Source organism: Pelodiscus sinensis, chromosome 14 (genome assembly GCF_052426305.1).
Source record: "Pelodiscus sinensis isolate ZL-2025 chromosome 14, ASM5242630v1, whole genome shotgun sequence".
In the NCBI taxonomy this organism is placed as follows: domain Eukaryota; kingdom Metazoa; phylum Chordata; order Testudines; family Trionychidae; genus Pelodiscus; species Pelodiscus sinensis.
In genome coordinates, this window is record NC_143065.1 from 16233782 (window position 1) to 16246199 (window position 12418).

General features: G+C 42.9%; 1 protein-coding gene across 1 annotated transcript in view; it reads left to right on the forward strand.

Moving 5' to 3' along the window:
• The window catches only part of MYO1E (myosin IE), a 181331-nt gene that overhangs the window by 62895 nt on the left and 106018 nt on the right, over window positions 1-12418 (forward strand). The window lies entirely within an intron of this gene.

A 12418-nucleotide genomic window follows, 5' to 3' on the forward strand; every position in this document is an offset into this window, starting at 1 on the left:
TGACTAGGGAGGTGGTATGGGCAGAATAGCCAGGGATGAGCTGATTCAGATTACTAAATAGCCATCTCCAGACTACTACCATGGTCCCCACACTTTATTGTAGAGATGTTGTTATCCAGGGGTGGGCCTGTTTCTATGAAGAGCCACCAGCCTCATTATAGAAGGGAGATTAACAGCCAGGGTGACTACAGTAATAGCCTAGAGCAGTGTTTCTCAACCAATGGTACAAGTACCCGTAGGAGTACTCCAGAGAAGTTTGGGTGGTACGTCAACACAACTGAAATTTGGAGAAAACTGAATTTTTGTTTTAAGTTTTACAGCACTTTATTATTTTTGTACTTTTTACACCCAAAAATTTCACCACCTGCCTGGCTACCATTAAGTTGTTTAAACAAATGTGTTGCAATAATAGAAAAAAATTGTGTGTCTGAAAACTGTAGGTACTGGGGAAAAAGGGGTACTTTATTTAAAAAAAAGTTTGGCCTAGAGGCAGCAAACAGAGAGGCTATGTCTAGACTATCCCCTCTTGCGCAAGAAAATATGCAAATGAGGCAAAGCGGTGCATATCGCCACGTCTCATTTGCATACTTAATGAGCCACAATTTTGCGCAAGGGACTTTTGCACAAGAGCCGATCTTCCTGAAAAAAAGCGGCAGAACAGCTCTTGTACAAAAGTCCCTTGCACAAAATGGCAGCTCATTAAGTAAGCAAATGAGGCACAGAAATATTCACCGCTTCGCCTCATTTGCAAATTTTCTTGTGAAAGAGGGGGCAGTCTAGATGTAGCCAGAGGAATTCAGTCCCTGTGGTAGTCTTCAATGCACAGTTGTCTACTTGAGATGGGTACTGGAAAAAGAATTTGTGTTGCATCTCTAGCTGAGAGCCTCAGTCTTGTGAGAAAACAAATACCTTAGTATCATCAAAGAAAAGATTGTCAGTTGGCAAAAAAAATAACTTGCAATCGAGGTTTATTTTCAGCAATGCAAACAGGGCAATGACCAAAGAGAGAGGAATTTACTAGGGGAAATTTTGGCCTGGTTTGGTGCTAAAAATTCCTGAGATTCCAAAGTCCTGAAAGGACAGGTAAAGGAGGGAATTAAATTAGGAAATGGCTGCACACTTAAGTATTGTAATATTTGTAGGTATGTCTACACTACCCTCCTAATTCGAATTAGGAGGGTAATGTAGGCATACCGCACTTGCAAATGAAGCCCGGGATTTGAATTTCCCGGGCTTCATTTGCATAAAGCGGGGCGCCGCCATTTTTAAATCCCCGCTCGTTCGAACCCCGTGCAGCGCGGCTACACGCGGCACGAACTAGGTAGTTAGAACTAGGCTTCCTAGTTCGAACTACTGTTACTCCTTGTGGAATGAGGAGTAACAGTAGTTCGAACTAGGAAGCCTAGTTCGAACTACCTAGTTCTTGCTCCGTGTAGCCGCGCTGCACGGGGTTCGAACGAGCGGGGATTTAAAAATGACGGCGCCCCACTTATGCAAATGATGCCTGGGAAATTCAAATCCCGGGCTTCATTTGCAAGTGCGGTGTGCCTACATTACCCCGCTAGTTCGAACTAGCGGGGTAGTGTAGACATACCCTCACTGATTTTGCTTTCAGCTGGCATCAGAGTAGCTCTCTAGTGAAGATTAAGTTGAAATTCACACTTCAGGTATATTAAATTCTCACAATATTGCATTCTTTTGGGATAGTATTTTTGGAACCTTTCTAAATAATCTCGTCTAAAAAAAATCTAAAGATTTCAAACAATGCAACATGTAATCCCCGAAGTCACCTGGCAGAAACAGGGAGGCAGCCATTTTTTTTGGTTAATACATACATTTTTTTCACTTTGGCAATATTTTATTTATTTATTTATTTTACCTTATAAGAATTCCTGCTGTTTTTGGTATTTTTTCCTGACTTGCTGAATTGAGGTGTAGTACATGCATTCTATGAATGTCTCATACTCACAATCCAAGATTAAAGAAACAACCTTCATAAAGCAAAAGTACGCTTCAAAACAGCAGTTGCCTCAATGCACCAAGATAACTTCACCCATCACAGAAATTTCATTTTTTCTATTTTACATCCGTAAGTGTAATTTTTAGTGTGAGAGATTTCTGTCTTCTTTTTTCTTAAGGGTTTTATTTTCCTTTTTTGTTCAAGCTGCCTGACCTACAACTAAAAACTGCATACATTTTTGTTGTCATTTTCTCAGATCTTCAGCACTGCTTTTTGTCTTCCTTGCTTAATGTTTCCCTCATGTTTAATTTTAAGCATTTGCCTTTTATCTTGGTTAGTCTTTTTAGCTGCTTTTGCTCTCCTTCCTTTCATTTCCTCTTTCAAATATTCTGCTTACTGTGTCTTTTACAGCAATATTCCTATTTTTTCTTCTGAAAGTACATATATAGCTGCTGTTTTAGGCACTTTTCTCTCTTCCTATGGTTGCTGCCTTTTGATTTTTTGATCACCATTACCTGAGGTTGAAATTCATATTAAAGTTTCTAGAATATTTTTCTACTGAGAATAACATATTTCATGCTGAAAAGTAAATTATAAGTATTTTTATAGATGTTACTGGGGAGCAGCTGTGTGCTTATTTTGGTCCCAAGATAATTCCTTAAGGCATGTCTACACAGCAAGGCTAAAGCTGAAATAAGCTACACAACTTGAGCTATGTCAATTGCGTAGCTTAAGTTGAAATAGCTTTTTTTGGCTTTTGGTGCTGTCTACACAGCAGAAAGTCCGAGAAAGCTCACTCTTCCTCCGATTTCCCTTGCTCCTCATAAAATTAAGATTACAGGAGGAGGAGTAAGAAATCTTCCAACTCGACATTATTTTGACATTATGTTGAAATAACTGCTTGTAGATGGGGACTGTGTTATTTCAGAATAACATCAGTTACCTGTAGACCAGGCCTCACATCAGTTATTCCAAAATAACACTGCTGTGTAGATGTAACCTTAGATTTTAAAAAAATAAAAAAGTCTGGAAATCACAAATAAGGTTACATATTTTTTAGAGGATAGAAAAATTAGTACAAACCCACATTTATTCATCATGGATCAGTAGTATACAGGGATGATTTTAAATGAGAATTTCATAGAGAATGGTTCTAAATAAAGATTGGGTTGAAGGGAGCACTGATAATCAAAACTCCATTTTGGCTTAGGTTTTGAGGCCAATTATATTATTAATTGTGAGCCGAACTGTGGGATAGTGGCTAAATGAAACTTTTTGAGGCATCTTTTGGGATTACTGTGTTTCTTATCCCCCTGTCCTCCTCAGAAGCACACCCTAAGGCCGTGGTCACCAACCAGTAGATCGTGAGCTACCGGTAGATCTCAGGGGCTCTAAGAGTAGCTCTTGAGCACTCTCTGAACTACGCACCTGCACCGTACATTTACATTAGATTTCCTCATTTGAGGAGCAGCTACTTACTGAGCAACAACACAGGTGAGTAGCTGCGAGGAATGGTGGGAGCTGGGAGGTCGGGAGGGCTGAAACACCCCAGCCAGCTGACTGTGGCCTTCACAGCTGGAGCTAGGCACAGCCTCCCTGGGCCGCATTCCCTCCGGACTGACCGCAGGGCAGCCAGGCTAGAGGGAAGAGAAGCAGCTGCCCGGCCAGCTGGCCATGGCACTCAGCCAGGGTGCACCATGCTCCACGTGGGCTGGCTCAGAGGAGAAGCTGCTTGGCCTGCTGGCTGTGGCGTTCAGCCCAGAGGAGGCTGAACCGCACTCCAGCTGATTGGGCGGCTCCCCTCTGCGCCTGCCCACATGGAGCTTGGTGGCACCCTGGCTGAGCACCATGGCCAAGGAATAAGGTGGCTTCCAAAAGAAGGGGTTTTTTTCTGACATTTGGTCCAGTGTAGACAGGCCAAATGTTGGAAAAACCTCTTCCTACAGAAGAATAAAAAAAAAAAAATAAGCAGTAGTATAAGGATTGGGGATAGCAAGTGATGGAGAGGAGGAGAATAGAGAGGGCGGGGCTTCAAGGAAGGGGCAGGGCGGTAGATCTTGGCTTGGTCTGTCATTTAAAAAGTGATCTTGGGTGTAAAAAGGTTGGAGACCACTGCCCTAAGGCCATGTCTACACTAGGGCTACGTCTACACTGGCCCCTTTTCCGGAAGGGGCATGTAAATTTCACCAGTCGTCGTAGGGAAATCCGCGGGGGATTTAAATATCCCCCGCGGCATTTAATTAAAAATGTCCGCCGCTTTTTTCCGGCTTTTAAAAAAGCCGGAAAAGAGCGTCTACACTGGCCCCGATCCTCCGGAAAAAGTGCCCTTTTCCGGAGGGTCTTATTCCTACTTTGAAGTCAGAATAAGACTTTGAAGTAGGAATAAGACCCTCCGGAAAAGGGCACTTTTTCCGGAGGATCGGGGCCAGTGTAGACGCTCTTTTCCGGCTTTTTTAAAAGCCGGAAAAAAGCGGCGGACATTTTTATTTAAATGCCGCGGGGGATATTTAAATCCCCCGCGGATTTCCCTACGACGACTGGTGAAATTTACATGCCCCTTCCGGAAAAGGGGCCAGTGTAGACGTAGCCTAGGAGATTAATCCAAATGTACTAAATTTGACTTCTGGGCACCCGGTTTTACAAAGGCCAAGTTCCGTGTCCTCACAGGGAAGATTTGAATGTAGTCCGAGGCAGACTCCATTAATGTGGGTATTCTACCTTGGACGCAGAACCCCAGGACCACTCTGGGGAGCTGTGGGAGGCCACCCAGTAGCCAATGAGTTTGAATTAGCAGTACCAAAGCATACACACTAAACTTTATTTCAGACTTATAAGTTCAAGAATAGTGTTATTCCTCATGAAAAGCAGAACTACAGAGTTCGAATTCCGCAGCCCCTTATTCTGGAATAATGAGTTTGGTAGTACGAACGCATAGCTTACAAATTCAATCTTGGGGGCAAATTTTGGACTAAGGTCCTAGTGTAGACCAGGCATAAAAGACTTTATATATGCTGGGGAAAAATGAGATGCATGATTTCCCACTGGTGTATCTCTGCTGGGTTAGAAGTATTGGGAACTATAGTGCAGGCAGGATGCAGGCGTTTTTACCCTCATCTCATCTTGTGTTAACCCTAAAATCATATTTCTGTTCTGGTTGGGAGTAGAACACAGATGCTGCACCTGCAAGCATTTGTTGTGGCTAGAAAAAAAAAGTTGGGCCATGCCTTTAATTGTGGTAAAGTAAATATCTTGCACCAGCTAAGGAGCTGTGAATCACCTTTTGCTGCAGAGGAGGTTGCCATGATTTGGAGCTGCTCTGATGGTGAATTACAGGTCCATTTTCACCATTGCAGGTGCAGCCAAAGGCTCTGATGATAATCCTTCAAAGGTCTTATAAATTCTGCTCATTCAGATGCTAGAAAGAGTTACTTCACAGAGACATTAGACATGCCTAGCCTTTCCTTGGGGACTGAGTATGCAGTCTCTTTAGGTTTCTTGTTTTAAATGTTATATTTTTAGACAAAGGGCCTAAAAACAGTCAGAACTACAAAATATTTGCTTTTTTCAGTTATATAAAACCCTGTTGTGTATCCCAGCATGACCCAACCTTTTTATAACTACATCAAACACTTGTAGCATAGGATGTTGTCGTTCCTTGTTCTTTTTCACAATAGGGACAGAAATAAAAACACAGACTGTTGCCATTGTAACACAAGGAGGAATCTGATATCCAAACTTCTGTAAATAAAAATCCAGCTGCAGCATTTGATTCATCTGCTCACATTATGAAGAAAACAATAAAGATGTGCTTGTAGCCCTGTCGTAATATATAGAATTCTGTAATAAGGGAATTTATCTTAGGGTATGTCTACACTACAAAGTTAATTCGAACTAACGGACGTTAGTTCGAATTAACTTTGATAGGCACTACACTAGCGCTCCACAAGTTCGAATTTAATTCGAACTAGTGGAGCGCTTAGTTCGAACTAGGTAAACCTCATTCTACGAGGACTAAGTCTAGTTCGAACTTACTAGTTCGAATTAAGGGGTGTGTAGCCCCTTAATTCGAACTAGTGGGAGGCTAGCCCTCCCCAGCTTTCCCTGGTGGCCACTCTGGCCAACACCAGGGAAACTCGTATGGACCCCCCTCCCGGCCCCGGACCCCTTAAAGGGGCACGGACTGGCTACGATGCCCGTGCCAGGTGCAAGCCTGCCAGCACCCAGCTAGCAGACCCTGCATCTGGCACGGCTCAAGCCAGCCACCCAATGCCCCCCAGCCCTCCCCCTCTTCCCGGGACCAGGCTGGCGGCTCCCGGGAGCTTGCCCGGGACCGCAAGAGGCGGGCACCTTCCTGGGCTAGTGCGGACATCGTGGACCTCGTTCACGACCTCCGCACTAGGCACAGGAAAGTGGCCATCTAGGGCAGGAGAGCTGCCAGCCTGGCCACCAAGGAGCAGGTGTGCATGAAAATCAAGGTGGTCCACTGAGACCCCCGACCCTGACCCCTGAGCTTACAATGGCCGTCCTGGGTCAGACCAAAGATCCATCTAGCCCAGTAGCCTGTCTGCCGACAGCGGCCAACCCTAGGGACCCTGGAGGAGATGGACCGACGACAGTGACCAAGCCATTTGTCTCATGCCATCCCTCTCCAGCCTTCCACAAACTTTGGGCAGGGACACCACTTCTACCCCCTGGCTAATACCACTCCATGGACTCAATCTCCATGACTTTATCTCACTTCTCTTTAAACTCTGTTCTAGTTGTAGCCTTCACAGCCTCCTGCAGCAAGGAGTTCCACAGGTTGACTCTTTGCTTTGGGAAGAACAACTTTCTGTTACTAGTTTGAAGCCTGCTACCCATTCCTTTCCTTTGGTGTCCTCTAGTCCTTCTATTATGGGAACTAATGAAGAACTTTTCTGTATGCACCCTCTCCACCCCACTCATGCTTTTATAGACCTCTATTCTATCCCCCCTCAGTCTCCTCTTTTCTAAACTGAAAAGTCCCAGTCACTTTAGCCTCTCTTCATATGGGACCTCTTCCAAACCTCTGATCATTTTAGTTTCCCTCCCCTCTCCCACCCTCTCTCTTCTCCTCTCCCACCTCCTTTTCCCAGTCTCCCCGAGTTTTGTTCAATAAAGAGAGATTCTATTTTTGACCACACGTTTTCTTTATTTTGTACATCAGGAAGGGGGGCTAGGGAAGGGTAAGTGGAAGGAGGTGAGGGAGGAATGGGGTACGAGCCCCCGATCGGGAGGACTGGACTGGCTCTGCGGGCTTCTGGGGGTGGAAGCTCTCCTGCAGCCCCCCAATTCCCCCCTCTCCCCAGATCGCAGCCAGCGGCAAGCGCAGCCAGTCTGATGGCCGAGTGCTGTGATGTGCCCAGTGTGGGCACTCAGGGCACTCCAAGCCAGGACTGCTTTGCAAGCAGGGCACCCCTGAGAACTGTCTGTCCGGGGTGGGGGTCGGGTCCCTTTAAGCACAGCCCTCGGCTAGCCTGAGACAGCAGCTCCACGCTCTACGTCCTCATCGGATGCCCTGCCGGCACTGCTTCCGGCCATCCTTAACCCCAGTTCAGGGTCCACTTAATGTGGACATGCTAGTTCGAATTAGCAAAACACTAATTCGAACTAGTTTTTAGTTCTAGATGCGTTAGTTCGAATTAGCTTAGTTCGAATTAACTAATTCGAACTAAGTTAGTTCAAATTAGCGCTGTAGTGTAGACATACCCTTACATAGTCAGCATTTCAATTATGCTGTACAAGTGACAACAGTTATAAAATTGTGGACTTCAGTGCTTTACTGTCTTTGCCACCTTCTGTCACATTGAAGATTCAAATAGCCTTATCTGAAGTAACTTAAAAAACAACAAATAGTATGGTAGCCCTTTAAAGACTAATAAAACATGTAGATGGTATCATGAACTTTCGTGGGCACAGCGCACTGCTGTTAAAGGTACTGCACTTTAGGTGGTCTGGTGCTGTTCGTCCATCGAGGTCGATGAGGACCACCCAGTGTCATCAGTTTAGTTGGGGGTGGGTTCGGAGATGGCTGATTAGTCCAATCCGAGTCCGAAATTGATGGTTACAGTGGGGACATGAAAGATCGGACTGCCGACCTGAGGAAGAGAAGATACCAGCCCTGGACTTGCGAAGAAGACATTTCTCTGCAGCATAATGCAGTCTCTTTTGTTCGTGGGCTATTGCACCATCATGTATTTGTCTGTGCCAGGCGGAACGATCATCAGCAATACTCTCCCAATTTCCAGGATCTATGTTACAGTTCTTAAGGGAGGCCTTAAGGGTGTCTTTGAATCTCTTCTTTTGACCTCCAAGAGATCGCTTGATGTGTTGTAATTCATCATAGAGCATCTTCTTGGGCAATCGATCATCGGACATGCGCACAACATGGCCAGCCCATCTGAGTTGTGCCTTGCAAAGCATGGTGTGAATGCTTGTCATATTAGCCTGTAGAAGAACATCAGTAACTGGAACTTTATACTGCCATCTTAACTTCAGCAGTTTCCGTAGACAGTTCAGGTGGAAGTGATTCAGCTATTTCGCATGACGACTATATACAGTCCAGGTCTCACAAGCATAGAGGAGGGTGGGCAAGACAACCACCGAGTAGACTTTTAGCTTGGTCTCAGTCTTAATGCCTCTTCGATTCCAAACATTAAGTTGAAGCCTTCCAAAAGCTGCACTGGCTCTGGTGATTCTAGTATTCACCTCCTCGTTGATGTTGGCTGCCTTCGATAGAGTGCTGCCAAGATATGTAAACTTGTCCACATTATCGAGCTTCTGGCCATTGACAGTGATGGATGGCTCAGTGTAGTCACAGCCAGGAGTGGGCTGATGCAGAACGTTGTTTTTTTTGGTGGATATTGTGAGGCCGAAGCTCATGCACGCTGAGGAAAATAGATTCGTGCAGTGTTGCATGCCTGCTTGCATACCTGAGTTGAGGGCGCAGTCATCCTCAAATAGAAAGTCACGAATGGTCTCCACCTGAACCTTGGTTCTGGTCTGAAGCCTCCTCATGTTAAATAAAATGGTAGCGCAAGTCGATCCTGACATTGTTTTCTCTAAAGGCATCAATCAGCACAGCAGAGAACATAAGGCTGAAGAGACTGGGGGCCAGGACGCATCCCTGTTTCACACCATTTGTGACTGTGAATGGTTCTGAATAATTGCCACAATCTTGGACTCTGGCAAGCATGCCGTCATGGAACTGCTTCACCATTTCAATGAAGGTATCTGGGCATCCAAATTTGGCCATAATCTTCCAGAGGCCCTCAAAACTGACAGAGTCAAATGCTTTAGTTAGATCCACAAAGAATTTAAAAAATGCTTTAGTTAGATCCAGGTGGTCTGGTAGCACTTTATAGACTAACAAGTTTTGTTAGTCTATAAAGTGCTACCAGACCATTTGTTGTTTTTTAAGTTTATCCTGTACAGATGAACTCAGCTACTTGCTGAAGCTTCTGCTTTAGATATTTAGGTATTCCTAAAGTGTAGTACCTCTAACAGCTGCTCATCTGAAGAAGTGAGCTGTGCCCACGAAAGTGCATGATAACATCTACATGTTTTGTTAGTCTTTAAAGTGCTACCAGACTATTTGTTGTTTTTTAAGTTTATCCTGTACAGACTAACTCGGCTGCTCCCTGAAGCTTATTTGAAGTGTCTGTAGAATAATCTTATTGTCTGTCACTTGAGAGATCGGAAAAATGAAAACTGCATCTTAATCTTAATTTATATCTTGTTTACAGGTTTGATTGTTTCAAAGCATTTATAACAGGAATAACTATAAAATTGAGCAGAAGGCTATCATCACTGATGTCTGCTGTTGTTGTCAGATTTCAGTCTAACAATTGAGTTCAATGTGCTAGCTATTACATTGGTATTCCTAAAGTGGAGTACATCTAACAGCAGACTGTTAGCATACAGGAAGTTGTTATATCACCCTCAAATATTCTTGTGAGAATGCAAAGAAGGTCTGATCATAAGCCTGGAACAGCAACAAAATGAAAAATAAAAGCTGACAACAAAGCAGTACACATAGTTTATTCCTGTTTCCTTGCCCAATCTCAGTTCCTAATTCTACTTCAAGCATTGTTTTTGGAAAACATCTTTCAAAGTTGCTGAGAGGCCCCCAGGTAGCTAGGTAATTAAACTCTTGGGTCTCCTGGGGCTCGCTTCCAGCCTGTGATTTTGAAAACTTGAGTGCAGGCTGAGGTTTGTTTAAATCTGCCAAGCTCCCCCTTTAACAGCTATTTGTCTTCACTGATGCAAAGATGTTATCACTGTAAAGTCCTAAGTGGAGACAAAGTGCTTACTCCAAGTTATCTAAGTGAGGTCATACCCACTCCCACATGATGATTGCCTTTGTTACCTCTCACTAAAACAGATATGCCTTGTCTCCATTGTGTTTTGTGACAGGTTAGCTAACTCAGTGGCTCCCAAACTTATACTGATTCATGTACAACATGCTTTAAAATCGTTGTGAAGTGAATGGATGGAGCACAAAGCCCACATAGCACAGTTTGGGAACCCTGTACTAGTCTTATAAGAACTTGTGGATATTACTTAGAACGTGTGCATGGAGGACTATGGTAAAACTGGGCTAACAAACTAACCTTAATTATGAGCGTATGGGAAAGTGGATAAAAGTTTTATCAAGTGTTACAATAAATCTATAATAGTAAATGTTGCTACAAAAAGATGCAGAAGGCAGACACACCCTAAATGCGTGCATAGGGTTAGTCAAGTGTTCAGTAATACCTGTTATACACGGTTGTATACAATTCAAGTCAAGTTGTAATATATAAAGTTAAGGGACATATTGTGAGTACTCCTGCATGGCTGAGCAATAATGATGGAACGAGGGCACAAAGAAGCTCACAGATCTTGTGCCCTAGTGGCCTGATGTAGCTAGGAACAGCATCACTGTGCTACTGGAGCTAGCATTCTCGGGAAGGGTGGGGTTAGGGCAGGGCTATGTCTCCATCTCTCTGGCCCAAGCTGACCAGGTACAGGGAGAGAATGTTAGATATGGCATCTATTTATTTTGGCAGAGCTGCTGGTAAGGTTGGGCTGTGACCTGCTGGATTTTCCGATCATGCTGGCACTCCTCTCGATGGCTTTAATGAAGTTTCAATGATACTGGTGAAACCCCCAATTTAAATGTGATACAATATTAATCTGAAGCAAATTATTTTATCCTGCTAAAATATCTTGCACACTCATGCTTTTGTTTCTAATTACGTTTTGTCATTAGGTTATTTGTGTGCTCCTTCTTCTGTTTGCTTGTAAGTGTCCTTTTTGGATCCAAACTGAGACATCCTAATCTAATCTAAATGCATATTTGTAAGTAATGTGGAAAGTGGTTTTAAATTATAAGATGATCTTTCCAAGTGCTGCTTATCCTGCTTTCTTGCTGTTTTGTGTTGCTTTTGTGAAAAAAATGTTCTGGCCTCCCAATATACATGACCAAAATGTATTCAACAACAGTTTCGGGCTCATGTAAAATCTTCCAGTATTTTACTCATTTTCCATCTGTGTTGGCTTCCTGGACCCGATCCTGCTCTCACTGAATTCAGTGTGAGTTTTATTATTGACTTCAATTAAAGCATAATTGTTCCTTCTGTGTCTAATATTAAACCACAATCTGAATAGTTTTGAAATGACGGCCATTTTCTTGTATTTTTCTTGATTCTGTACCTCTTTGTGTATCTACTCTGCCAGTCCAGTTTTCCAAAGATAATATCCCAAATAGCTGATGAATATGCTGAGGGAAATTATGCTTTTTGTTGGACTTCTGGTTCAGTTCATCTCATGTTCTCAAATATCCTGACCCTCAATTGATCTTTTAGTCATATGGCTTAAAATATCTTCCAAAAATTAATTGGTTCCTTCATTTTTAAAATGCTTCCAAAATCACTGTTTTCCAAAAGCATTGTGTAAAGGCAAAGCACCAGTCACATGCAAGAAGATTTTTCACATATGAGGACTACATAGTTGGGCTATGGCTAGCATGTGCCTCTTTCTTTACAAATCTAAATTAAAGAATTCATAGATTTTAAGATGAGTAGGGATTATGATTAAACCATCTGACCTCCTGCATTACGCAATCCATAAAACTTCACCCAATAATTTCTGCAAATTAATAACTTCTGTTTGAATTTAATTCATTTAGAAAAATATTTAGTCTTGACTTAAAGTAATGGAGAATCTACTATATTGCTAGTTAATCATTCCAATGGTCAATTAGTGTAATTGTTAAATATTTGCACCTTATTTATTGCATGGTTTTTGGCATTATTTTATTTTATTTTATTTTATTTTATTTTATTTTATTTTATTTTATTTTTGAAGTTCTGTTTTCAGTCATTGAATCTCATTATGCTTTGCTTAGCTAGATTAAAGAACTGTGTGTTACTGTAAATCTCTTCCCAGTATAGATTC